We start from the raw sequence: 8566 nt of genomic DNA, 5'->3' as shown, positions 1-8566 counted from the left end.
AACACGGCGCCTCCTCTAGTCGGTTTCAGTTCACACCAGTGGCTATATTCTGCTTCTGCACGCGACATATTGACTGATGTAACATCCTCTTGAAGACGTAATGTGTATACATAATACATGTCTTTACGGGTAGGACAGGGCCATGTTAAATCGTGGACAATTAACATGAATAAATGATGTAAAAAAAACACCCCTAAAACAACAACAACAAAAACAAAAACGGGTAGGACTGTGCGTGTTGTCATAAGGAACACATCTTTGTTCATGAAACACAACAAACATCACAAAACATATAAAACAATCATTAACACCAATCGAAAATACATAATAAAAATACACACTACAGCATGCAAAATACACGATACATTTCACATACAGTATACAAACAATATACAATATAGAGCATACAGCATTTGCAACATAGCGTATACACGATACTATAAACATACAGTATACCACCAATATACAAGGTAGGGCATACGTCATACTCAATTACAGTATACACGATACAACTAACAAACAGTATACACCCAATATACAACAGAGGGCATATATCCTACAGCATGTGTTTTTATTTCTTTTCACAAGTGTTCCCATTTGCCTACATTGTTTCGTATTACTCAAGAAGATCCGGGGTAGAATAGGTCTTCAGCAACCCATGCTTCCCGTAGAAGACGACTATGCTTGTCGTAAGAGGCGACTAACGGGATCGGGTGGTCAGGCTCGCTGACTTAGTTGATGCATGTCATCGTATCCCATTTGCGTGGATCGATGCTCATGATGTCAAATGCTGGATTGTCTGGTGCAGACTCGATTATTTACAGACCGCCGTCATATAGCTGGAATATTGCTAACTGCGGCGTTAAACAAACAAACAAACACTGTTTCGTTGTCTCAGTATAAGTTTATCTCATATCACAGGTGGTAAAGGTAACAGTCATGGTCACTCGTGCATCACTTTCTGAGCATCAGACCCTATCATTTCACGATTTTACTGTTGGCACAATGGAACTGTAGGCATATTGGGAAGACACTAACAGCATACACACAATATACAACATATATCAGACAGCATACACAATTACAGTATATACGCTACGTGTATCACACAGTATAAACAATTACAGTATGTACGGTACGTGTATCACACAGTATACAACCAATGTAGTATACACCCAATAAACAACAGAGAGCATATATCCTACACCATCCATCATGCAACATATGCTAAATGCAACCAACGTACATCGTGTCATATACGTTGCACAAATCCAAAATATAACACAGAACAAATAAACACACACACACACACACACAGATCATACAAGTCTATTTTCTCTATCTCAAACATACAGAATACTTACACCACACAAAGATGATACAACATTTACTCTATCTCAAACACACAGAATACTTACAACAGAGAGATCATACAACATTTCCGATATCTCAAACATACAGAATACTTACAAAACACAGATCATACAACATTTGCTTATCTCATACATACAGAATACTTACACCACACACAGATCATACAACATTTAGGGTATCTCAAACATACAGAATACTTACACCACACAAAGATGATACAACATTTACTTTATCTCAAACATACACAGTACTTACAACACAAAGAGTTCATACAACATTTCCGATATGTCAAACATACAGAATACTTACAATACACAGATCATACAACATTTACGGTATCTCAAACATAGAGAATACTTACAACACACACAGATCATGCAACATTTACGGTATCTCAAGCATACAGAATACTTACAACACAGAGAGATCATACAACATTTACTTTATCTCAAACATACAGAATACTTACACCACACACCGATCATACAACATTTACTTTATCTCAAACATAAAGGAATACTTACAAAACACAGATCATACAACATTTACGGTATCTCAAACATACAGAATACTTACAATACACAGATCATACAACATTTACGGTATCTCAAACATAGAGAATACTTACAACACACACCGATCATACAACATTAACTTTATCTCAAACATACACAATACTTACAACACACCAAGCATACAACATTTACTTTATCTCAAACGTACAGAATACTTACAACAGAGAGATCATACAACATTTACTTTATCTCAAACATACAGAATACTTACAACACAAAGAGTTCATACAACATTTCCGATATCTCAAACATACAGAATACTTACAATACACAGATCATACAACATTTACGGTATCTCAAGCATACAGAATACTTACAACACAGAGAGATCATACAACATTTACTTTATCTCAAACATACAGAATACTTACACCACACACCGATCATGCAACATTTACTTTATCTCAAACATACAGAATACTTACAACACACCAAGCATACAACATTTACTTTATCTCAAACATACAGAATACTTACACCACACACCGATCATGCAACATTTACTTTATCTCAAACATAAAGGAATACTTACAAAACACAGATCATACAACATTTAGGGTATCTCAAACATACAGAATACTTACAATACACAGATCATACAACATTTACGGTATCTCAAACATACACAATACTCACAACACACACCGATCATACAACATTTACTTTATCTCAAACATACACAATACTTACAACACACCAAGCATACAACATTTACTTTATCTCAAACATACAGAATACTTACACCACGCACAGATCATACAACATTTACGGTATCTCAAACATACAGAATACTTACAACACACCAAGCATACAACATTTACTTTATCTCAAACATACATAATACTTACACCACGCACAGATCATACAACATTTACTTTATCTCAAACATACACAATACTTACAACACACCAAGCATACAACATTTACTTTATCTCAAACATACATAATACTTACACCACGAACAGATCATACAACATTTACGGTATCTCAAACATACACAGTACGTGCAACACACCGATCATATACACAGATAAGTGGGGTGCGTACCTTTTTATCAGACACTTGATATGTTCACTATGTATTATGTGCACTCTGAAACACGACAGGTGACGTCATTAATATCGGTTGAAAGGGTAAGATTCGTTATTTCTAGACAACGGACTTCCTGGTGTTAAGATTTGTTTATGTCCAGTGTTGGATCAGGATAATCGCATCTCCACCGCCTCCATCACGGATCATTGCACCGTGCTCGGAACTGGCACCCAGAGTTGTTCAGCAGTTGGTTGACGACAATATTGGCCTACTTTAACATCACGAATGTGTCACACATGCATGCACAATATCGCGCACAATTGATTACCAATAGGTACTAGAAAGTTTATGAATACTGTACAAGACAATATGTATCGACTGTCAAAGAAAATGACAACTTTATGTATTGATTATACGAAGCTAAGTCCCTAAGTTGTACAGAAAAACTGAGACGAGGCTTGACTGAGTGGCTGTGTCCAACCCCGTGTTCTACCTTAATGTCTGAATTAGGAGCTACATCAGACACTACCACCCACCACCCCCTCCGCACGCACACTCGCACACGCACAGAGGGAGAGATACTGATTTTTGTCTGATCCTATGTGGGAACATGTTTCACGCTTCGTGTGAATGAAATCGATAATCATCTGCCGACAGGTGCTCGTGTAGTCTATCGTGTCAGGTCATATAGGATTGTTATGCCTAACCGGAAGCTTTGATGAAACATGTCAGTGTGCTTACGCCTGGCAGCTCCCTGTGGTCGTCTGGGACAGATACTAACAGTGTGTAAGGTGCTTGGAAGGTCTAAGGCGCCTATTGCACGAAGCTCTATTTAACATTATTCTAGATGACCAGACATGTCACCGAGCAACAGTGAGTGAGTTGGGTTTAACGCCGCTTTTAACAGTATTCCAATTATATCACGGTGTGTCAAATTATAAGATTTAGCAATACATTCATTAAAAAGAGTTGCCCTGACATCATCATATAATACGCAGTGAAACAAAACATGGACCTCGTCATCTACGCTGTCATTACAGTGAAAACATTTTCTATTATTGACAGGTACACCTTCGTATCGACCGGTTTCCACTCGAATAGGAGCCACTCCACATCTAAACTTGGCTAGTGCCGATCTATAGTTTCTAGGCATCTTATTTGAAACATAGTATTCTGTCCCATATACTTGTTTGTAACATCGATACATTCTCAATTTATTAAGCTCATTTCGCCCCTCTTCCTTTCTTAACATATCACTCCAACGGGTAACATTTTCATTTTTACACCATTGTTCCACCTGTGTACAAACAGAAAAATTATCAATAAAACCTGTAGCGTTTAATAGATGTCCTAAATCTATATTAGTAAACTTCTTTCTTACCCTACCATTCCAATTTTTACAACCTTTTACAGCGTATCTATCAGCCCAGTTAAACACGTATTTGTTTAACCTACTAGACATATTCTTAAGGCGACTCCATTGTCTTGCTACACTTTTCCAACTCTGCACAGCGAATCGCGGCGCCTAAGACGACTGGGCCACCCGTGCCCCCCACCGAGCAACAGGGCAAGGAAGACAACTTTCATATAGAACACGTGCGTGACTGGGCACATGTCTACCAATGACACGTACGTGGAGGTGGTGAATAAATACCTAAATAACCCTGGGTGTACACAGACGACGTTTCAAATTAGAGTTATTATGCAAGCATTTTTTAATTAATCCAAATTCTACCAAGCACAGCACTTTTCCTTTGACTGCCGTAATAGGGTATCCAGAGTTATCTCCCTTGGTGTGGCCACCTTCCAAAGCCATGTGGAGCAGCCGAGAGCCGTGATTCAGTCAAGACAAGTTCCTCACGTGAGGCAGAAGATTTTCTTAACTGGACCCCCTCGAGGCTCCAGGCTACATCTGAAAGTGAATCAGGTCTGAGACGATGGGCGTCTGTTTGTTCTGTCCATTATATAAGGCGAAAGAACTTAATCTTGGATTTTCATTTTAAGAGTAAAAGACGCTTTGCTAATATGTTACCATGGAGATAAGCCGCAATACTACGTAAGCATCGCATGTCACCCTGCAACTGTACCGGTAATCAGTTCAATTTGCAGTGTCAGTATATTTTATCATTGTCTCCTTGAAGAATACGTGAGTTCATTTTAATCAATAATTAAACATGGCAGACAATCACCATGACATTATCCCACAAGTTAGTCCGAGCGTTTCAAGCCGCAAATATATTTACACGCACGCACGCACGCACGCACGCACACACATACACACTTAACGTACTAGAATTGTTTGAGAGAGCCCATGGATATCATGCTGCAAATGTACGCTGTAGTTTATTAATATGGCAGTAGGGAACACGGAGAACGCGTTTTACAAACCATACCTCGGCAAACTCGGAATTGGACCAACAAAAACAACAACAACAATATTAATAATCAACCACCGATGTTCACAACCAAAAGTGGAATATTAAACCTAAAAGCATGGATATTTTGGATAATTTCTTGCAGCAAAACGTGTTCTTTTGCTCTAATCAGCTATGTTCCGGCAATACTGTAGCTATACTGTAGCCTGTGAATAACCAAGTCAGGACCAGGCACCCAAGTGCATGGTAACATGAAGAACGATCCACGACATGAGGACACACAATCAGCGGTGACCCCTACAGTCTGCAAGAACCTGTTCCTATGAATGTGCTGTTATAACACGCATGGGGTTGTTTGTTTGTTGTTTACACTGCACTCAGCAATATTCCAGCTACATGCCGGTCTGTAAATAATCAAGTTTGGACCAGACGATCCAATGACTGATAAAATGAGTAACGATCCACGCCTCGGAGTGCAATGATACCGAGGCTGCCCCTCCGATCCATTAAGTCGCCTCTCACGACAGGTTGTCGGGGAGCAACTGTACCCCGTCATCCACACTGGTGCCCAAGCATCTAATACATTTGTTGACCCATACTGTTATGATCAGGGACGACCGTAGCAAAGACAAAACTGACCGAGGGTCTATCACATGGAGATGCCAGCAAAGATTTGAAGGGACAATCCCCAAGCTTTAATCTGCAGATTAGCCGACAGTTGTCATGCTCCCCATTAGATACTTACCAGACCAGCTTCTTGACATGGATCATATCACAAGATCTTTGATATTATTTAACAATTCAGTTGCAATCCAGTCAGTTGAAATAACGTCTGGACTCATCGCAGCCTGTGAGAGTGCCTTTCGTGTTCTGCATGTTTTCTTTCTCAGCTGTGAGATATGGCAATAAGGTATGAATTGTGAAATAAATTACAATTTCAAAGATTTTCACCTTTTGTCCTCGCATCAATCACAGTGCTTCGTCAAATTCAAGCAAAACCGATTTACACAGGGCTGCATAACAAACCCGAAGAGATGGTTTGGTGAAACTAATGAGAACAAGAAGGATGTTGACAAACCAAGAACCCTAGTCAGGAGGAATCTTGGACTTGAACCTTGAGTATAGGCCCCTGGCACGCCAATAGGTCTGTGCCCAAGAGAGTCTGAAGGGACACAGGTCGTGTCGACATTTAGCACCTTCGTGAAAGCCACAAACATGCGTTTGGAGCAGACAAAGGAACACAATTAAGGCCAGCTGGAGTGAGTGAGTGAGTGAGTTGGGTTTAACGCCGCTTTTAACACTATTCCAGTTATATCACGGCGTGCCAGCTTAATGTCGGAAGAAAGCCCCAAGTGATGCAGGTCTAAGACGTTTACCACTTCGGTGAAACCCACGAGCACGGGTATGGTGCTGATAAACCTAGAAACATAATCGGGGCGAACCGGGATTCGAACCCACAATGATAGGTTTCTGGCGTGCCCAAGGGACGCAACTCTGCACAGCGAATCGCGGCGCCTCAGACGACTGGGCCACCCGTGCCCCCAAGGCCAGCTGGAGTTAGCACCTATCATCCAGTTGTGCCTTAAGACTACCTGGCCATTCTTCCTCAAAACATTTATTGTTTATTGCTGTACCTAACCATTGGGAGCTAAGTCTCGGTACATCTCAAGCAGATGAGTGAGTGAGTGAGTGAGTATGGTTTTACGCCGCTTTTAACAATATTCCAGCGTGACAAGCGAACGCCTTAACAACTAGGCTACCCGACCGCCCCCTCAAGCAGATGATTGAAAGATCATTATCCGTCGTTATCACTCTGCATGATGCATCATGGTTACTGTGTCTGAAAACACAGATGAATTTTACTCGGTACTTGTCTGTGAGGAGGAACATGCTGGGACTGCTGATTTTTTAATCATGGCTTCATTACGTATTCATTTAGACATGAACAGATCGTGCACATACATTTTCTTGAACCCCCATGAGGTTACAATTGGTCCCGAGCTCCCATTGCTGGTCAAAAGAGGCGACAAATTTAGATGGGTTTTGTCAGGCTCTTTCACATGGATGAAAATTCCCATCGTGCTTGCCTGGCTTAAATCATTGTTCATGTGTTCATTCACTGGTTTGCCTTGTCCAGACTCGATTACTTTCAGGCGCTGTCATACAGCTTCCAGCTGACTTCAGCATTATAATGCATTTATTCACTCACTTATTCCTCAAAATACTTTTCATGACAACTTGAAATGACATAACTGACAAATGGTTTTGTTACACATTTATTTCAGATTTTATTCACCTCATCCAATTCATGAAAACGAAAAAGGACAGCAACCTTTCATCTAACGAAAAGAAACAATAGGGCAAATTAGCAGCAGCGGCATAAATTTAAACACTTTGCATTGAACTAACAGTGAACTGTGATTTGCTACATGTATGGACTACTAGTAACATAGCCAACTTCGGTAATAAAACAATGTACAGTGTAAAACCACACGTGCACGACTATTAGCATATTTGTATTATCGTTGACCTGGCGACTATTGTGATACTGCTGTACCAATAATATTAGAGATATAATACTCTGGATAGGTGAGGATGGGTGAGGTCACAAGAAATTAATTCTTTGTTCTTTGAAACATATTCTCATACATCCCCTTATTACAGAGATTCTCTGATTTATAGGAACAGGTCACTATACTTAATATATTTAGTTATTATACCTTAAAAAAACAGGACAAAATGTGAAACTGCTGTAGAGAGTAAAGAATATTGAAGAACAATCAAATCAACTTGTTCTGCTGGGTGGAATGTTCTCATTAAAACATTAACTGTCCAGTTTTGTTCCATACTGCATCCTGATGTTATATCATGGCTGCCAACTTTGAATGGCTGTCTTCATCAATGTTGGCCACAATACTTTGAACTGATGAAGCAGATTAGTATTATTTAGTAGTCAGTGGGGTTGGTTAGTTTGTTGTTTTACGCCGCACTCAGCAATATTCCAGCTATATGACAGCGGTCTGTAAATAATCGAGTCTGGACCAGACAATCCAGTGATTAATATCATGAGCATCAATCCACTCAATTGGGATCGATGACATGCTCCAACCAGGTCCGCGAACCTGACTACTCGATCCCGTTAGTTGCCTCTTATGACAAGCATAGTCGCCTTTTATGACAAGCATGGGTTGCTGAAGACCTATTCTACCC

This window comes from Haliotis rufescens, unplaced genomic scaffold, assembly GCF_023055435.1.
Source record: "Haliotis rufescens isolate VD_foot unplaced genomic scaffold, xgHalRufe1.0.p SCAF_1, whole genome shotgun sequence".
NCBI lineage: Eukaryota > Metazoa > Mollusca > Gastropoda > Lepetellida > Haliotidae > Haliotis > Haliotis rufescens.
This window is presented reverse-complemented; position numbering follows the sequence as displayed.